This window comes from Lagopus muta, chromosome 8 (assembly GCF_023343835.1).
Source record: "Lagopus muta isolate bLagMut1 chromosome 8, bLagMut1 primary, whole genome shotgun sequence".
In the NCBI taxonomy this organism is placed as follows: domain Eukaryota; kingdom Metazoa; phylum Chordata; class Aves; order Galliformes; family Phasianidae; genus Lagopus; species Lagopus muta.
This window is the reverse complement of record NC_064440.1, coordinates 5839794-5857810: the sequence shown is the minus strand read 5'-3', so window position 1 is coordinate 5857810 and position 18017 is coordinate 5839794. Positions and strand designations below refer to the sequence as shown.

Below are 18017 nucleotides of genomic sequence, written 5' to 3'. Positions count from 1 at the left end.
GCATCCACAGCCTCCTTGGGCAACCTGTTCCACCCTCTGTATGAATGGTGCAGGGTAAGCAGAACAGGACTCTGAATGCTAAAGAAGATTAAAAATTTGCTTCCGAAGAGAAATACTTTGACTCTAGCAATAGCCTTAGAGTATGTCAGTGATCTTGATTCTTGCACCTCTCTGTTTACCTGTCAGAATAGGATTCTGTACGGATGGCCTTCCTCACTGCAGCCAATGTGAATGAAGAGGGGCAGCGCTTTGTCTGACCTCACCTGTAGGTACTTAAGGTATTTCCCCACAGCGGAGTACTTCAGAAGTTGCAGCTCGTGGTTGTTTGGCAGCATTGACCCACGTGCTCAGGCCCTGAAGGCAGTGCCCCAGGGCTGCCCTTCTCACTGTAGCCTGAGGTTTTGTGCTGCTGAGTTCTGTAACCACACGCTGCCAAAAATATTTGCCTTTTCAGTGGATTCAGATCTCCCAGAATAAATAGCTGCAGGTTGAAGTACTGGCAGCCCAGCTCTGTGGATTACTCTCGCGTTTGTTTGGTATCTGGGGATGCTGCTGGCAGAGCTGAAAGCTCTGAGCTGATCAGTATCAAGCTTTTAAAAGGAATAGCAGAAGTGTGAGCGTCAAATTCTGCAGAAGATCTGAATATCTCCTTTTTTTGATGTGAACTTTCCTGAAATGTTTAAAGTAATATTATAACTAATGTCTGACCTTTTAATTAAAACTTTGCTGGTTTTGTCAAGGTATTTTCCACCGTAATGCTCTTACTGGCAGAGCTTTTTGTATTCTCCTCAACGGGTAAATGATTAATGGTCTCAGCACTGCCTTCTGGATCACCTTGTAAGAGGTCTCCTTCATCAATCTGGCAAGAGGATTGTATGGCAGTTTGCACCCTAATTACAGTCCCCAGCTGGGGATGTGCTGCTTAACAGATGACTTGGAGTGGAAGTGTGGTCGGCTCACGTATAGATGGCTGTGGAGTTGTGTGATGCTCGGCTGCAACAATTTGATTTCCTTTCTGGAAAAAAAAAAAATTCACTTCAATATAAACACCGTGGCAGAGAAAAGCGTTTAGCTGGAATTAACTCTGTAACTTAAAGGTTTAATAATAACAGCAGTTCTGCCTCCCCCCAGTTTTCATCTCTTCCGTCCCTTTCTCTTGCAGTTTTACAGACGAGGGCAGTACTGCAAGCCAGAAATTGTATTAGCAGCAGAAACATTAAGGTATTCTACAGGGCAAAACAAAAGTGATTCAAAAGGTGCTGTTATAGATAATAAGTTTTAGCATTGAACGCTTTACCCAGAAGACAGCAGATTACTTCTAGTGGCCTGTCGTTATTGCTGGCCTTTTTTTTTGCTCCTGGCTCATCTGTGGTGTGATGTTGGCCGTCAATTAAGATGTATTTCTGTTGGAGCTACAAGACAACTGCCCTGCTTCCACCAGGCATGCATGTGTGTGCTGTTGCTCAGGCTGATGCATCTGAGTGTGCTGCTCAGGAACAGCTTAGTTAAGGACTGGAGGACAGCTGGCACAGCACCCAGGAGGGCTCGGAGCAAGGTGCCCATTCTAGTAGCTGACTGTGAGAAGATGAGGTGAACGATGTCATTTCTGAATTGTTTTGCTTACATATCAGTGTTATGGCAGATAATATTGCCCAACCAGACAAAGTGGTGAATATATTGGTAATCTGCAAAACAAAACTTTTTATTAATTTTAGTAAGAAGTCTGAGATTTATCTAAGTACTGCTAACTTCCTACTGGGTGACATGTACTTGGAGGATGAAGGCAGTGGAAAGGGGCACTGAAGCTGGGCATAGGAAATGAGTGCAATTTGCGCCTATATCCCAAAAAACTGGACTTGAAGACTAACATTTGTGTTTAGGGCAGTAGCAATAGTTGTGTGGTGAAAGTGTGGGTGTGAGTGACCTCCTTTGACTAACTTGAAGAGGGGAGGAGAAAAAGTCTTGTGACTCACTGAAGGAGTTGCACGTATCTGAGCTGCGTTCAGGTGCTGCAGGGTGTTACCAAATAGTGGGAGTCTGTTCTCTGCTTGCAAGCTCATGTCGAAGAGGGTGGACGAGGGCAGATAGGCGTGTGTGTGGGAGGAACTTGTCAATGCCTTGTGCTTGATTTACAAGAAATCCGTGTACAGTTGTCATCCCTGGAGATGGTCAGATAATACTTTGTTATGCTTAGAGGAAACTCTGCTGGGTTTCCTTCTCCATGGCAAATGGAAGGATTGATCCCAGAGTTGTTATATAAAGCATCTATTATCCAGAAATTGTATGTGCTGTGAAGTAGAATCTGAGAGGTCATCTGGAAAGCTCTGCTTTCTTCATTCCAAGTTTTTGATCAAAACTCATGGTTTCCTGATGTTTTGGTTTCTGTATGCTCCTTCAGCTCCCATCTGGGGAAAGCAGTCCTTCCATTCCTTGTCCTTTTGGGTGAAAATTGAAGGCAGTCTGTATCTTCTGTTTTTCCTTCTTGTTAAAAAACTCAACGCAGTGCTGCTTCCATATCTGTCTTTCAGATGGGATGGCACCACGGTTCGATGTTTGCACGAGCGTTCATCATCCTTCAGTTGCAGAAGCAATTGGAAGCAAATGATCCAGGTTACTGCAATTTCTCATATTTTGTGTCCTTTCCAATTGTGCAGCTGGAGCTCCTTCCCTGAGCTGCACTGACACGCGGTGAGGCAGCACACCTCACACAGCAGCCCCGTCAACTGGTGGTTGTGCTGCCTTTTGCCCAGCGTAGTTTGAGCATGGTTGCTCCTTCAGGTTTTGTTCCAGGACAAATGCACTGTAGGTACTTGAGAGAGGAAAGCGTTTTCTCCTAAATTACTTTAGCAAATGGAAGCCCTTTTTTTTTTTTTTTTTTACTCAGGCTGAAGACTTTGTCTTGGCTGCAAGCCTGGGAGATTTAAACATTTGCTGTTCCTTTTATTGTTCAGACCTGCGCTGCATATTTTAAGGGAGCAAGCAGTCTGTCAAGTTATTAGAAATCATTACTTTGCTACGGAGTTATTGAATGGATGTGCAAACAGGTGTTTGTCAGGTTTTGCCTTCTGGACTGAATATTTTTGATGTTTCAGGAACTTTTATGTGCAGTCAACCATGGCACTTTGTACAGGAGAACGCTTGATTCAGATTATCCCAGCAATCAGGGAGCAGAGATGTGGCTCTGTGATTCATAATTGAAATTTAGCCTTTAGATTAACTTCATTAGTATGCTGTTGAACAAGGACCGGGTGTTAATAAATGAAAAATCCTTCTGGGTTTCAGCACTGAGTGCCACAGCAGGTCTTTGCAGTCCATGATGAATATTTTATTTTTGCTGGGACAGCATTATTTTAGATTTGAGCATGTTCGTTTAGGTTTTATTCATCAGAATTGCACAAATGTTTCTGTGAGAGATGGAGAAAGGTTTTTATCTCACATAAGGTGAAAACCAAATTTCTGGGAGAGCCACGTTTGTGAGCCATTCTCAGATCCGGAAAAGGAATTCTAGAGAACAGACTGAAGTTTCCCTTTCAAATGACACTTTAGAGTAGCGGTGAAACCAAACATTTCTTCAAGTCCTTTCTGGGGAAGTAGAAAGTTAACAATCATCTCCACTTTTGGATCTGGATTTGCAGTTCAGCAAAGCATCAGTGGCACTTGACTGCATTTGAATGTGCTGGGACTTGAGGTAACTGCTTCAAGCTCACTCCACTCCTGGCACCTAATGCTGTCTATCACGTATCTGTGTGCTGCTGCAGATGAGAATTCAGATTTCTGTAGTGGAAGTTCCTGGGTGCAAAATAAAGGTGAATGTGGTTGAACTTGCGGCACCTGTGCCATACCTGTTAGGAAGCTGTTACTGTTTCTACTTCTTAAGCTGTTTTCATATTTTTATGTCATGTTTTGCATTCTCTGTGTGGCTTTATGGAAGATTTCGATGGGTTCTCATTTGTCATTCAGCAATACTAAGAAAGCATATTCAAGGAAAAAAATACTGAGTTACTCGAATGGAAAAGAAGATAATAGGGATTTTGGTTCCTTTCCATCCTCAGAGCTGCTCTTGATCTCCCTAAAGCTGGTATCAGAATGTGTTTTGAGTTATCTGTACATATGCTTTTCAGTGGAGAGTCGTGCACTTGATGTAATTCTGTGTATTTTGAGGTGGCACAGCATCTGCTTCTGCAGGAAAGGATTAAAATTCAGCTTTTTTCTCATTGCAGCCTTGAGAGAGAGGCTGAACAACAGAGCAGGTTGGTGTCGAGTTCTTAAAGGTTGGCAGCAGGTTTGAACTCGCAGAAGTCTTGTGCTGCATTAGAGGAGTTCAGCTCCGGGGGGGCTTCGTGGCCTATGGCAACTGAGCAGCTTTGTTGTGTGACAGACAACACTGCTGATGTCTGAGAGTTTGCGATGGAAATATGAAAAGCAGAAAGGGTTTGTTACAACACAAGTGTTTGGTTCAAGTCCTTGAGTAATTGTGAAAAGTGTAGACTGTGATCTCTTGGCATATTTGAATGGAAATACATATTTTTCTATTAGGCTTTTCCATGAAGGTTTGCAGTATGGCAGGAGGGGACTTAAAAATAATGGAAGTTATGCCTGAGAAAAATCAGTTTGTAGGAGGCAGTTCAAGATGAATGCAGTTCCAGAATTTCCATTATTTCTGTGGAAGACTGGTCCTAATTAGATGTAATGCACATCCCTACCATTCAGAAGCTGCTGCTGTCAGGAAAACTGGAATTAAGCTTCAGGGATTGGCTCTGGGGTGTAGGGGGAACTTGACAAGGAAGTCATTGCTAGATCCAGCTTCTCACAGCCACTTCATGGAGGAAGTGAGGTATTTGGCTTCCAGATCCAGAAAACAGTGTCTAGAAGGATTGCAGACAAAAATCATTTTTAATCTTTCTTCTTTTTTCTTCTTCAAAATTTGGAATATTTGCTATGTTTTTGAGCCAGCACCCAGAGCATGAAGTTCTGCATTTAGTTTTAGAAAGGATAGCTTACTCTGTAAAAGTTTGGAATTTTCTGAGACAACTGTATATAGTGAGGAGAGAGAAATGGAAGGAAATTAGACAGCTATAGAGTTCAGGCAGCGTGTGGCTGCAGTCTGCACAAAATTTGAACAAGCTGCCTGCTTGCAGACCAACAAGTAACCTTGGGTTCCCTGGAACTTAAAGTCACATTCAGTAGATGCTACTGGAGCACTTTGTGAAGGCACTTGAGTAAAGGAAGATGAGAGCTTTGCCTCATCTAGCACCGTTTCCAGTAGGAAGATAATATGAGAGACGTGCAAAAATATCCTGAAGAGTTTGGGGAAAAAGAAAGTCCTGTTTGATTTTCAAGAAACCACTGTTGATGCTGTTTTCCAGCAAGACGCAGGATACATGTACTAAATGCTCTGGGGATGCTCGGGAATCAATTGTATTCTCCAACATTTTGTTTTGTATAATAGAGAACCAGAATTTTTCAGCTCATCCTGATCCGTAGACTGTAGCAACCCCAAACCTTGGCAGCTGCAGCTGGGGAACACGTCCAGCTTTTGCACGCCCTGACAGACCTGCAGCCAAGCCAGAGCCCAAACTGCCAGGCTGCAGCTGCCCTTGCTCATTTCTTCATGTGTGTTTACAAAGATTCAGCTGGGAAGATTTCTCTCCCTCTTTTTCTGCCTGATGTTCTAGAGCAATTCTGAACGTAGTGGTGGTGAAGTGTTCCCTCTTCGTGCATTCCTGGTGCTTCCTGCAGTGTTAATTGGGAAGTTCTCATATGCTGGTGGTTATGGTCGACCTCTCCTTTGAGGTCCATGTAGACAGATTAACCTTTTAATCAAAACCTAGCTTATTATCCAGGGCTTAGTGTGACCATCTACCTTTACTAAAACAAGCATTACTTTATTTCTTTGGAAATCCAAATGCATATCATTTCCTGCATTTAACTGACTGCTTAATTCCTGCATGCTTCAGTGAAAGCCAAGCCCTTCTTCTTCTATCTCTTTGATAGCTCACTGACTAAACCAGTGCAGATATCTCCACTGCTGAGTCCTGTTTCACGCTCCATAGTAATGAGGCTACTAGAGAAAAGGTAGTTACATGTATGGAAAATGTACGTTGTGTGTTAATGGTTTTTGGCTGAGACTACAGCATCTGAACAGTTGTCTGACTTGGAGTGGTTGAGCTCAACCATAAATCTTCTAGGAATATTATAATGTATAGATATCATTATTCAAGCTGCAAGTGATAGTAGAGCTTAGTTTTTGTGAGATGAATGTGCAGGAAGTGAAACCATGAATGATAACCTCTTGATGCTTGAGCTAAAGACTCCTCCGTGCTTTCTGGGTTGTCTCACCCTCACTACCTCTTGTTATGATCACAACCAAAAATGGAAATACCAAAGGGCAAAACACTGAAACCATCTGAAATCATTGAGAGGCTTCTCGTTGATTGAGGTGTGAACAAGAAAGCTAATGGGTTTGTGTTCAGCTTAAAGTAAATTTCCTGCTATAGAGGCGCTGTCTGGAAATAGACTATGTCAGATACCTTCCTGTTTCTTTAGTGACATAATACTGTAAAGTCTGGAAATCAATATATTTTGAAGGAATTTTAGGGAAAACGACAAACCTTGAATAGAATCTGTTTCTGGCTTTCAGTATTGTTATTTTGATTATCCAGATTTTTTTTTTTCTTTTTTTTTTTTTTTTTCTCTTTAGTAGTTCATAGAATCACAGCCTTGGCTTGTGAAAAACTTCTGGTTGGTTGTTTCTATTGAAAGAAAGCTTAATCTTTGGATTCACCGATCCTCTCTTCTAGTCACAGCTGCCACTTACTTCAAGTCAGTTCCGGCATGCTATAAATCAGAGCCTTCTGAGTGGTCAATCAGTGAGTGATTGCATTCTGCAGCACTGGAAGGCAATCTTTCCTGGTTTAAAATTGAAGTAAAGTGATCTGAAAGGACTGAGCACAGTGCTCGGAGCTTGTGAGCTCTGCAGCCAAGATTTCTGTCATGGGTTGCAGTGGGAGCCTGGGCAACTAGTTGTATATTTACAGTGTAGAAATATAATTTCTGCTTGAGTCTCTGTCTTTTCCCCCCCCCCCCTCCCCTTCTTTTTTCCTCTTTACTTTCCTCCTCCCTCCCCCTTTTTTTTCCTTTCATCATGTTAAAGTTGAGCTCTTTTATGAATATACTCCTGTATGAAAGTTCCATGTTTTTCAACTTCCCTCTACCTGGCAGTACTCAGATGCAGAAAATGAAGCTCCTTGGTGCTTCTCTCAGATAGAGTTATCAATGCCAATGGATGTCTTAAAAAAAAAATAAAATAAAAAGTAAGAAAAAAAAGTTTGCATTTTCAAAAGCCTTTGACACCTCTGCAGAGAAATTGGAAATAAGTCCAAATGGACCTTTAAGATCTCTTCAAAAGTTTAATAGAGTATTGATTTTTCTTTTAAAGTTATAGAAAGCCTTCAAGCTGTGCCATGTCTTGTTTCTGCCATAGCCCATAGTATGGAAACACTCAAATCCTTTGTGGCTCTGAGTAGCAAATAACAAGCGCATCGCGGTGGAACCAGCACTGACTTCTCTGTGTTAATATTAAAAAGCACTGGGAGGTGATGAAGTCCTCTGTGCCTCAGACTCTGGAAGAGTTGGCATTGCTCTCACATTGGAATTCCTGGATGTCAAAGGTAGCTCGTATATTTCGTGTAACCTTTCAGTAATTTCAGCACATGAGAAAGTGTTTGGGTGCGACGATACAAAACATTTTAGGCTTATTAAGAAAAAAATACTTTTAAAGCATCCACTTCTAAAGTGGGACAAATTACATAATTCTATATAATGGAACAAGTTTTAAGACTTTTGCAGTTGTTTCAGAATTAAATATGCTTTAAAAATAACAAGAGATGAAATAATTTTCCCCACGGTAGATGAAACGAGGATACCTGATAGCAAATCAAAGGGAAGCAGGGATGGTCTTTTATCCCTTTGCCTGGTCGCTGGCTGTGGCTCTTTGGCTGTGGTGTTCTGCTCACTTTGGAATCACCTCAGTGAGGATGGTGTGAAGCTGTTGTTGCTATGAGGGCAATGTTTTTGCATGAGAAAACTGCTTTGTCTGACAAGGCTTGAAAGATCTTTCTTCAGTAGCAGTTCCAGTTTCAAAAATACAGCTAGTGTCATAGTGTGAGGAAGTAAGAAAATCAAAGAAGTACATTTGCTGACTGCATGCTGTAATTTTTTTTTCTTTATTTCTTACAGAATGACTCTGAAATCCTGTTCTGTTGAAATGACAACAAGGAAATTTTTCTGTTTTTCTAATGAGGAAAAAAAAAGCAAAACATCCTGTCTGATCTGTGGAATGCACTTGAAGCAATTCCAGCCCAGGGATTCTTTGGGTAGTGAGCAGATCAGGATCCTGAGGCTGCTCTCAGTGCTCAGCAGTGCCTCTAGCTCGGTTAGCTCTCTTGTGTCTCTATATTGTGTATTTGCTGAAAATAATTGTTAGAACACCCAATACAAAGCATTGCCAGCCCTGGATTCCATCAGTCAGTGAAAGAGGAGCTCAGCTTATTCTGGAGCTGACACAGCACTCACAGCCACACCTGGGTTGCTGCAGACAGGTGTACTTGGGGTTGGCACAGGCTACAACAGCTGAAGGTTTGTCCCAAAACTTAGTTTCTCTGCAGGTCTGCCTGCTCTAAATGTATGCATGTACATATATGCCAATATGTTTGAGCAGTTATTTCATTAAAACTTAAATATTTGAAGAAGCTAAATCAAATGAGCAGTGATAACTTTGTATATGACTGAATTTGCATATTTTGTTTAATAGATGCAAATTTGTTTTTGTGTTCAGTTTAATTTGCCATCATTTCCTCTGCTTTACTATTGTTTTGGGTACAGAGAGTTTAAAGCAAGACTGGGCTTCCTGCTAAGCTGAAGAACTGGTGTGTGACTTCTTGCGTGCTGAGTCTGATCTTGTAAGTTCTTATTCTTTCCCAGGGCTTTACTGCTGTTATGCAGGAGCCAGCTGGCTGCCTCCAGCTGATGGCTCCCCTCTACCTCCTCCTTTCTGGGTGCTGCTCAGTACAACTCAGTTTGACCACCACAATGTTGAAACAGCAGCAGACATAGAGATGAGAATGAACTGAAGCCAGCACCTGTAAAACAGCAAGTTAATAATATATTTATTTGGATACTATATATAGGTACTTTGAAAGCAATATATAGTATTAAATAATGTATAATGTATTTACAGGAAAGAAATTTGAGCTCTGCAGAAGCGATTGCACGTACAACTACTTGGCAGCAAGAGAGTGGCATACTATGTTGTAGGTATAGGTAACATTAGTCTGTTTAAAAACCAAGTAGAAGATTGGTGTAAATATCCAGAATGAAATATATACCATCTGAATACTTAACGTGCTTTTGAAGTAGGTTATAAAATCATTAAAAGGAATCTCTGAAGTATTTAGGAGAATGTAAAAGACTGTGTGACTTTGAACTTGAGAGTCTGAGCACTTTGGTACAAGATGTGTTTATAAGGCAGATGCAGTGTGTTGGCCTTCCTTTAGTTGAAAGAGCTGTGGTTGTATATTAAGAGCAATAAAGGACTCCAGAGACTAAATAATACTTCTGATGATATAGACTTACCAGTGTAGAAGATTGGGCTTCAAATCTGCTAAGGCAGGTGGTCACAGTCAGAAGCCAGAAATCCCTGTGTAAATGTTAACACTTATTAAAATCAGAGTTTTTCTTTTTGTAGTTTCAGCACGTTAAGGGGAGAAGGGGGAAGAAAAGGTTAATCAAATACCAGAATAAATAATATGTTGGTGTATAAGGCAATAATTCCCGTTCCTATTTTTACTCAAAGGTACTAAGCTAAAATTCTAAGTTTTCTAGCTCATGTGTGTAACACCTGTTCTTTGTTTATGAAGCAGCAGCAGAGGTCAGATGGAGTACTTTGACTCAGGAATTTGTCTCACACATGCACTCGTTTAGGGCAGCAGTTGGTGTGCTAGCATTTACTCAGATGCATCATTCTCCGGGTCAGACTTAAGCTGTTTGCTTTAACAGAAAAGTATTTCAAGATTTTTATTGTTTGAAATAGCTTAGTAAGCAAAGAGGAATACGTATAAAGTAGCCAGGAGGAGCAGCTGGGTAAAAGGGAAGTTTGGGCTCAGCAGTCGTGTCCTGTGTATCCACTGGCCAAAGGTTGTGGGGCTGATCCCCTTGGTGCTGTGAGACCTGCAGGAGAGGAGTGTGGGGGGCTCATCCCTCACCTGGAACTTAGGGGAGAGCTGCAACCACTGTGGGTTCTTCTGGCCACAAGGTGCTGCTGCTATACCTGTTCTGCCTGGGCACTGCCAATGGTTGGTGCCAAGGAGAAAAAAAACATAACAGTTGCTGGTGTGGACCTAGAGTTATTTTCAGCTTGTCCCTTGTCCCTTTATTGCTCTGTCCCAGCTCCAGCCCAGTAACCTCCAACTGGAAGCCCTGCCTCAAAACAAACTGATGTTGGAGGTAGTGCCTTGCCTGGCAGGGATGATGGATTCACTAATGTTATTTGACGTATCTTTATGTTGAAATGTCTGCTTTGATGTTGTGAAGGTTGAGTTCAGAGAAGGTAATCAGTCCTTGATCTGAAAAGGTGTTTTCAGAGTTCTTGTTAACTATTTGGTGGTTCAGCTTGCAGTCATGTTCTGGCTGTAATTCCAATTCCAATTGGTGGAATGTGAATGTGTGGAAAAGTGAGCAAAAACTGCAAAAAGTGAGCGGATTGGGAGTTTGCTAGTTTTTGTCAGTGCTGTGGAATTGCAGGTCACAGCCTGAACCAATGATTGAGCACCAGGTGAAAGGGCTTACCAGGGAGCTCAGGTGCAAACAATGCAGCTGAGTGACCAGAAGGGGCGGAATCATCCCTTCTCACCCTTATTTAAGGGTTAGCAGCTGGGGGAGCAGCGTGTTTCTGGATAGCAGTTGCACTCCTTTGGAGCTGTTCCTGGTTGTTGGGTGAGCCAGTTTGCTTTTTCTTTTCTTTTTCATTTTTTTTTACCTGCTGTTGCTCTGTAGTGCCTGTATTCCATTCGTAGGCGCTGTTGTCAGTGCCACCCTTCTTTTGCCACACAGTAAGTTAAGAGACCTCAGATTGATCAAATTACGTGTCTAAGATTTTTTCTTTTTCCACTTAGTCTTATTTAAATTATTGAAATACATGTGGGAAAATGAATATCTTATTTGCACGTGACTTAAATAACTAGTTTGGAATTTTTTCCCTCCCAGTGTCTGTGGTTATTGTTGCAGAATTAAGGGTCGTGTTGCCTCGGCAATATTCTTGAAACTTGTTTTTCTGAAGGTTTGGTGTACCTGTCCTCAGAACGCAGGGAGGTGCAGCAGCCCTGGCATGGCTTTGTGTTCTTTAACTCAGGGTGGAAATGCAGTGGATTCCTGACTGCTTACTTTAGTTACATTGTTTTTGAAGGTTGCTTGCCCACTAGTAGGGAGTTCCAGCTCTTACTAGGAAAAATACCTTTGAAGAATGATGATCTTAGAGGTCTTTTCCACCCTTTATGGGTCTGTGTGTGGTGGAGCTGGAATTTGTTGCCTCTTAGTACTGAACATCTTGGAGTGCAGGTGGGTGATGGCTGTAATTAAATTCAGTGACATACTGATTATGACAGTGATGATTGTAAGTGACTTCAGATTGATTAGAGATGGTCTCTCAAAACTTAAGCTATTTCTTGGGGTTCTGGATGCAGAGAGGAACTCTGATTTGAAGTCTCACCTTCTGACCCCTTGCTTTTGTTTTTCTGTGTTTAGAAAGGAGGTGGAACCTGATTAGAAATCACTTTGTCTGCACAAGCACCGTGATGTGCAGGGGGAATGGTGAACAAATTCTGCTTCCTTATTTCTGCAGGGACCTGCAGGTTTGGCTGTTCTCACCTGGCCTTGTAGAATGGTGGACTCCAGTTTTCCAAAATAGTGTTACTGGTGGCAGGAGTCTCAAAATGGTGATATGACCAAGTTTATGTGAAGATTCAGTTATTAAATACGTATTTGAGTTACTTTAAATAGTACATTTGATCACAAATGTTCCGTTACAAGACAAAGTTGCATCTTCAACATTGTTTTAATATTATTGCATATTTGTTCCTGGATAGTTAAGTGTGTTTCCCTTAAATAATGATAAAAATGATCTGTCCTTGCATATAGAAATTGGACTGTAACGTGCAGCAGTCATTCATTAGATGTTAATTCCCTATAATATTGTCAACAACAGACTTCTAATAGCTGTAAATACATCTAGAACTGTGCCCATCTGCAGATATAGTAAGAAAGGTTGTTTTCAATTTCAAGAAAAGTGCTAAAGAATGCTATTTGTCCATAATTAAATATTGAGGATTTCTGTATTAAATATTTAATTGACCAGCTGTACTGCAGTCAAGTAGTGGGGAAATGGTAGAGCTCTGTGTTTGCACTTAACAGCTATTTCTGGGGCAACCAAGTGACCTGTTCCTAAATAATTGGAAGGAAGGAGATGCCCTGAAGGAAAATCTGTCTGTTACCCCAATGTTGGGCCTGAGGAATGGCACGTGGTCATCAAGTGGCTGCACCATGCATCGTGTGGCTCTTCTGAGCTGCAGACCTGCCTCTGACTTCTGTATCTTGGAAGCAGAAGTCCTGGAAGCCTGGAAAGGCTGTGATGCATGTGCAGGGAGGCAGGAAACTCTCTGAACTGCTTTTGTTATGCAGAATGTCTGTGCCACAATTGGCATTAAAACAATGCAAATTGAAAAAGATTGGGGTAGATAGAATTTTTTGTCAATTTTACAGACTTCTTTGAATCAGATAATTGCTAAGAGAAAGAAGAGTTGCTCTTTGTCAATGCGTGAAATGCTCCTTGTGCTTTGAAGATCAAATGTAAAGACAAAAGAGGCAGCAGGTTATGGTTATACTCAGATTCACGGGGTGATTGATGGTAAAAGACAGAGCTGGCCTTCTTGGTTGTCTTTTCTGACCACTCCAGATAGTTCAGTTGAACAGTGAAGGCAGAATTTGAGATACAGAAATACAGCAGTATCTGTGGAGGTGTTATGGGTCCACAACACATCAGAAAAAGAAAAAAATATGCTTGTGGTGTGAGACAGCACTGCATTAGTAGTTGGCCTAAGACCCAGGGTTTGTGTTGGCATTACTGAGGTACCTTGCTTAAACATCTCAGTCATGGGCACCTACCCTTAACAGCAGAGATTTGCCTGTGAACTCCAGCGGTTGTTTTGAAGAAGCATTGAGAAATGTGTGTTGGGAACTCCTGCATGGTGTGTTCTTGCAGTTGTCACATCTTGCAGGGTGATGTGGTTCTGCTCTGTTTCCTCAGCCTCTGCCTCCGTCCCTGCATTGTAGAAGTAATGCAAAGGGGGAGATCAGGCGCAGGTCTCAAGATGAGTGATGGTTTGGTATCACTTGACCTGACACGCACTGACCAATGTTATTTTGACCTGAAAATTGAGAGGAGATTCAAACCACAAATGAGAGAAGTCCTGGAACGCATTTGATGTCCTTGTACCCACCTCTACATTCACAGAACGTATGCAATTTGAATCTATGGATTTTGGAGTGTTTTGTTCTGTTAAAGCTAGATCATGCTAATGCTGCATCTGACTCACTCATGTATCTGGGAAAATCAGATTACTGAATGTGAGGAATGGAAAGCAAGAGCATCCTGATCAAAGCAAGCTGAGGATTTTGGCTTTTTCTGTAGCACATGGGGTTGTTCACTTCCTAGAATCAGTGGGGTGTTGGCCTGAGCAGAGGAGGCTCTGCCATCTGCTCTGTGCTTCAGTCCTGCTGCCCGCAGAGCACAGACCCACGAGAGCTGCTTGTGGGCAGTGCAGGCTGTTGTGTATGGGATGCAAAGGGAAGGAACTCTTTGATGTAGACACTGTGTTGAAATGTGCTGTGTTCCACCTTGTGTGGGAGCTGAGGCGAAGTGGGAAAGGTTACCACGGAGTTGAGTTTTTTGTTTTCATAACCGGTGGTGAAAGGTCACTTTGAAGGCATTTTTTATTGCAAACTGGGTTGCAGTTCTTCCTCCGAATTTACAATAGCTGTGCTGTGTATCCTTCCTGCAGCTCTTCAAATTACATAAATACATCCAGAGGGACAGAATCCATTGTATTGAATGCCAAAAGCTCTTACATAATATTTTTAAATGCTTGTGGTGGAATTTTGGATAATTCATCAGTGAGGAGCTGGCAGGATGAATGCAGGGCTTGGCTCATGATGAGGAATAGTGGGCTCCACATCAGCTCTTGGCTTCACTTAGATCTGGGATTGGATTAAAACTCTAGGATTCAGTTCTTTGCACACGGAGCTGCAGTGAGGTGCATCTCTCACACTTTTGATGTAAAATGTATGTGAGAAAGGTAACCTTCGTAATCGGTGAGAACATCAAGTTGCTGGATTAAGTAAACCATTGCAGTTGGGTTTAATGACAGTGGTGGATGAGCTCTGCAGCTCCCCTGTGCATAGGACAAGACTGTTCCTAATTGGGAGAGCTGCTTTAATTTGGCTGAAGTGTCGGGAAGGAAGCCTTATAAGCAACTTTAACTGTATTATGCAATGGAATGAGGCTCTTACAGAATTACCTACATTTTCATTAATAATACACAATTCCTGGCTTTTCTGTTCCTTCAGGTGATTAACCAAAGACTTTTGTCAGCAATTTCTCTGTTTTTGAGGGGTGCACTGGGATATCTCCCTGTTGGTGGAGGCAGTGCAGGGGTAAACCCTCAGTGCTGATCTGCCTTGTTCTCAGGAGAGGGGAGCGTTGATCTCTCATCATTTGAATATAGGTCCAGGGCTGGGGCTGCTGGGATTTTCTGGCGTCTAGGTTTTTGTTTGAAACAACAGCAAAAGTTAGATGACAAAACCTGAGTTGAGGTGCTGTCCATCTCCAAAGGGATTTTTTTTTGGTGTGGGTTAGTGTCATCATCTTAACAACGGCTGCAAATAGCTAAAACTAATGTGTGTGCTAAGCTGTCCAGTAAGGGTCTTCCATAAGACACGTGGTGTGTTGTGGGCTACATCTGCTGTTCTTGGCTTATCTGCAGTGAGGGTTTTTGCTTCAACATAAACACTTCTGCTCTGGGGCTGAGATCTGTCAGTGCAGACCGCGTAGATGCACTCATGGCTGCTTCCATCCAGAGCAGAGCTGTGCTCCAACCACTGCACCAAAGACAACATTAAAAAATGTCGTATTTTTGGAATATGTTTTTTTCTGTAGAGTTGTTCCTATGCTACTTTATAATTTTCTTTGCAAGCAGTATGGAGAAAATCAGATGGGTGAGTGATAACTTCAGCTGAAGACGCTGAACAGGGCAATTGCTGCTGACAGCAGAACAAAGCAATCAGAAGTGTACCCAATGCTTTAACATTCCAGTGCAACTTATATATTTAAATAGACAAAAAAAAGCGCCATGTAATCAGAGGGATTTAAAGGAATAATATTCCTTGCAACTACTGCTTATTCAGGTGTTGCTCAATACATAATCAGTTGGCACATTGTTTTCTCCATTGCCATGTGCTTATTACATTGTGCAGTCAGCTTTGACTTAAAAGATAAGCGAGTTAAATCTGATGTTAAGCCTTTGTGATGTTTTGCTAAATAAAATGCTCAATCCAGGGTCATAAAGGCAGGAAGTTCAGTGTGGTTGTGAGACTTGAAATAACGTGTGGGTTCAAGTGTGAGTTACAAGCAGTTGTACCTTTGTGCTCATTTGTAAAAGAGAAAAGAACTTTAAAGCAGGGGAAAAAATTCCTCATTTGGTGTGTTTTGTTTTGTTTTTTTTCTAATATAAATTGAAACTTATACTTGAACACTGACATTCCTAAAGCATTTCTGCTAGGCTTGGAGCCAGTCCTCTGCTTGTGTATGTGGGCAGACCTGTCCTCACTGTCCCTAGATGCTCACTGTATATTTGGGTTTGATGGCTGTGATACAAAAAGGCAGAGAACGGGGATGGTTAATTATCTCACCTCCTTGCCTTGCTGCTTGTTCTGAGGTGTTTGGGGCAGGTGGTTTTTCATCTTGTGTCTCTGGTGGTACCTGTGGTGCAGTTTACAGCTGGGAAGCTTCTCCAGAGCACCCAGATGGATGGGTCTGCTGCTGTCCTGCTGCAGAAGCACAGTGGTGTCCCCCAAAAAAACAGAGTTCTGGATGCTCTCTGGATTTCCCTTTCAAGTGACTTTCCTGAGATGCTCAAAAGAGAATTGGGTGTTTATGCATGGACGAGGAGAAGTGTAATGAAGAGGAAAACTACAGTCTTTACTCATTTTATGCTTTCTAATGCTTTTCAAATAAATCCAGAGATAAGTTGCAATACAAAGCGTGTCCCTATTCTTATGCACTTTTCAGTACTTCGATGTAGGACTTGCACACAAATAAACCCTCCAAAAACCAAGCCCAGAAGCAAGCTTTGAAGAATGATAATGGGAAAACCTTAGAAAGCTGCATATGTGAGGCCTTACAGAGAGAACTTTTTGAAAAATGTGGGACTCCAGGGCTACAGTGCTATGAAGCGAGGCACTGCTTTAATATTAATTGTTAAGGTATTGAGAAATGGAGAAAAATTTGACCAGAAAGCAGGGATTTGGCTTGGCAATCTTTAAAAATAAATAAATACATGTTGGACAAATGTTAACAGATGAGGGCAGGACTGAAGATGATGTTCTCTTGATTGTGCACACTGTGTGCACGTAGTTTGCTTCCCTGACCAGGGTCAGTGGCTAGGCACGTGTTATGTAGCATTATATCCATAATTTATGCAAGGGGACTTGAAATAGTCTCATTTGTCTTCCTCTGTTATTGGAACAGATTTGGCTGACAATGAAGAAGCTGTAAGCAGTGAGAGGTTCTGTTATTCCAGCTTTCATTTTTCTTCTGTAAAGAGCAGTGAGCAGTTAAGATAAACTTGCAGGCTGTTGGGATATGATGGGGCACACAGCTGATGCTGAGGATGCTTGCTGGACTCCCAGTGGTCTGCCCATGAGATGATATAGATGCAGAGAAAGATGGTGTCAAACAGCTGATCTCTTTCCAAGTGGGCTGCAAAGGAGCTGAGTCAGAAGCTATCGGGCAGTTTGGCAGCAGTGCTGTGTTATTCAGTGGGGGTTAATTTCTCCTTCTCAGTAGTGTGGTGATTGCGGGTAGCAATGCCATTTCTCTAGGTGAAGGCTGAGAGCTGTGGACTGCAACTCACAAAGTGGTGATTCGTGAGCCTGGAGAGAAAATGTAACTCTGAAACTTTTCTGAATGGAATCCGTGGAATATTTTGGCAACTATAAATGTGGAGACCAGAAGTGTTTGTGTTGCGCACGTTGCGTGGCTTCTCACCGTGTTTACACTAGAGTAAATCTGAATGAGCTCTGATGTAAATTTGATTAAAAGTCACCCTTGGGACCTAATTAGGCAGTGATATAATTAGTGGAATAGGTCAAATAGCAGTGGATTTCTGGGGTATGAATGGATGTTAATATGCTCATGTTTTCATAGATAGATGAATTGTAATTGCCCTCACTGTCAGAGCAGTTGCTTGGAGCCCAGGACCAGGAGCCTGCTCAGTGCCCAGTGGCTGTGCTCCCATCAGCATTGCACAGCCCTTTCTGCAGGCTGCAGTTCTGTATGTTGCTGGCCACTTCCAACCCTCAGCACTGAGCATCATCAGTAAATTTGCAAGTGACACTAAGTTAGGAGGAAGAACGTGTGGAGGGATCTGGGTAGGGTGGATCAATGGGCAGAGACCAGTTGTGCCAGCTTTAAGTAGACGTGATAGATTGTTGGACTTGTGAAAGGCCACTAAGATTGCCAGCCTTAATGATTCTGTGACTTAGCCTGCCTTTAAGCCAAAAGCACATTTTTGTTTTGTTGACCAAACATTGTACTGACAGGCTTCAGGCTCCCAGCTGTACCAAATATGGTCATTTTCCTACTGATAAAACGTTGTACCTGCTCAATAGGATGCTACATTTGCAAAGCC

The 18017-nt window shown here is 42.1% G+C and overlaps 1 protein-coding gene and 1 long non-coding RNA gene across 15 annotated transcripts in view; one reads left to right on the top strand and one right to left on the bottom strand.

Annotated features, from left to right (window-relative positions):
• The window catches only part of THSD7B (thrombospondin type 1 domain containing 7B), a 292293-nt gene that overhangs the window by 8262 nt on the left and 266014 nt on the right, over positions 1–18017 (top strand). For 2 of the 14 annotated variants that reach the window (XM_048953259.1, XM_048953256.1), the window contains exon 1: positions 10958–10992. The exons of 9 other annotated variants lie outside the window; for them this stretch is intronic. The gene's annotated coding sequence lies outside the window, so the exon portion shown is untranslated. 3 more of the 14 variants (XM_048953265.1, XM_048953270.1, XM_048953267.1) reach the window with 3 other exon arrangements.
• On the bottom strand, positions 9043–9903 carry LOC125696918 (uncharacterized). The gene is made up of 3 exons (XR_007378609.1): positions 9794–9903; positions 9634–9697; positions 9043–9140 (listed from the first exon to the last, which is right to left on the bottom strand). It is a non-coding gene; the product is annotated as an uncharacterized LOC125696918 (long non-coding RNA).